Below are 2,048 nucleotides of genomic sequence, written 5' to 3' on the forward strand. Positions count from 1 at the left end.
TTCTGCATCACGTGGCGTGTGATAGTTTAGGACGTTTTTACCTTGCACTGTGAACTTGCTTTATCAAATATCCTCTTGATGACTGAAGAATTTTCATATATCCGTCCTAAGGGGTTTTTGTTTTTTTCTCATTAAGTAAATTTAAAATTTATTTATTTGTTAGTTTTTATTATTATTGCCTTAAATGTTTTACCTTATATTGCTGTAAATTGTTTAAGGTTTCAGTTATTTCCGGCGATTTGTAGTTGAACCTCGACCCTGCAACGTATTTTGACAGCAAAATATGCTAGATATAATCTGAAACATGACATTAAGTGAGGAAGACATTCTTTATCTCTCACCAAAGCTACCTCATAAAAAGTTGTGAGAGTCATCTTATTTTATGTTGTAAACCTATTTACTTCTTAGTAATTTTAGTTTTGGAGTTCATGGAATCTTAAACAATTTTGCTTTTAAAAATTTGTTTAATTTAATCCCTTAATTACCCAATGTGGAATATATTGCCAAGAAATGTTCGATAATCTAAAACAAATAACATGACATTTGAAACTGAGTTCTATTTCAGTGTATATCACAAGAAGAGGAATAAGATATCAAAGATCTTTTTTTCAAGAAGAAGAATATTTATTATAATTTATAGAAAAATAAACTCTAACATTTTCATTTACATAAATCGGTCAGTCATAATATTTTCGAACATTAAACAATTTATGGAGGTTATTGACGTTGTAACTTCCAGCATCTTCATGGAAGATAAGATGTTTATCAACCGAAGAAACCACCACCATATCCACCAAATCCACCTCCAAAGCCTCCAAAACCACCGCCGTATCCGCCGTAGCCAAATCCGAATCCGTGGGGTCTGTAGCCGTAACCGCCGAAGCCATAGGGACTACCTCCAAAGAAGTGGCGTCGGCTAGGTTCGGGTGCTGGCAGGGCTCCAGTGACCTCCATCAGGGCAAAAAGGGCCACCAACGCCAACAGGGCAATGCTGATCTGCAAAGGGGATCAAGGAAATTAATTCACTAAATTCCAGTTAAATGCTATGGTTACTTCATTGTACTTTAATTTTAAATGAGAATGAATAAGGATTATATAGAGTAAAAGTACTAAACAACGTAAATATCAAGCACAGTTACCAATAGAAATTACAATTTATATAATCTATAAGTAAAAAGGAAAATAGTTTTTAATTTACTACAGTTATATGGAATATCTGATGGATGTTTAATTGTATATTTACAGGTAAATTATTATCTTTATATTTATTGCTTTCATATATATATATATATATATATATATATATATATATATATATATATATATATATATATCAAATGTTATTTATTTATCCACCTAGTATCTCAGAATCAATGTCTTTAAATGATAAAATTCCTTATTTTATACTTACAGTTTTCATGGTGATCAGGAGTTGTGCTTCTTCCTTAGCTGATTGTAGAAGTGTATGTCAGTGTGCCAAGCGACCTTCTTTTTATAGGACGCTTGTTCCAGAGCAGAGAGTTGCCAGCGATCTATTTTGAAACTTGATCGCCAGTCAATGTAAGCAGGAAATCTTGAAGACATTTGCATCTTATATCGACAATTGTCCTCTAAAACAATTATTAACCATATCCTTCGTCTATCTTATTGGCACGATAATTATAGATATGATAATTATCTCCTCGGTAAATCTATATCTCAGGAAATTTCCTCAGCGTAATCGAGAGAAGAATGGGTAAATCCCATCGCGAAAAGTCCCAGCAAGATTTAGCAACGTCCATCGCAGCTCCCTCCTCCTCTGCCTCCCCTGTGAGAATGTGTTCTTTTTAGACGACTGATACTGATAGTTTGTGACTCAACGGATGTCTAGGGGCATCGGAGCTTGGATTGGGTTTCCTATTCCATACCTCCCTTGTATGATTCCAAAAATTGGCAAAGGAGATAACGATGCCTTGTGCAAATTTTGTAAATGAAATAATATACATGAAAGTGCATTTATTTGGAAAAATGAACGCTAATTGAAAAGTATGTATGTAGGCAAGGAAGAA

General features: G+C 33.7%; 1 long non-coding RNA gene across 1 annotated transcript; it reads right to left on the bottom strand.

The window, feature by feature from the left end:
• Positions 1–613: 613 nt before the first annotated feature.
• Positions 614–1,468, bottom strand: LOC135204100 (uncharacterized). The gene is made up of 2 exons (XR_010312100.1): positions 1,412–1,468; positions 614–996 (listed from the first exon to the last, which is right to left on the bottom strand). It is a non-coding gene; the product is annotated as an uncharacterized LOC135204100 (long non-coding RNA).
• Between the last annotated feature and the right edge of the window lie 580 nt (positions 1,469–2,048).

The sequence above is a fragment of the Macrobrachium nipponense genome, chromosome 24, assembly GCF_015104395.2.
Source record: "Macrobrachium nipponense isolate FS-2020 chromosome 24, ASM1510439v2, whole genome shotgun sequence".
NCBI lineage: Eukaryota > Metazoa > Arthropoda > Malacostraca > Decapoda > Palaemonidae > Macrobrachium > Macrobrachium nipponense.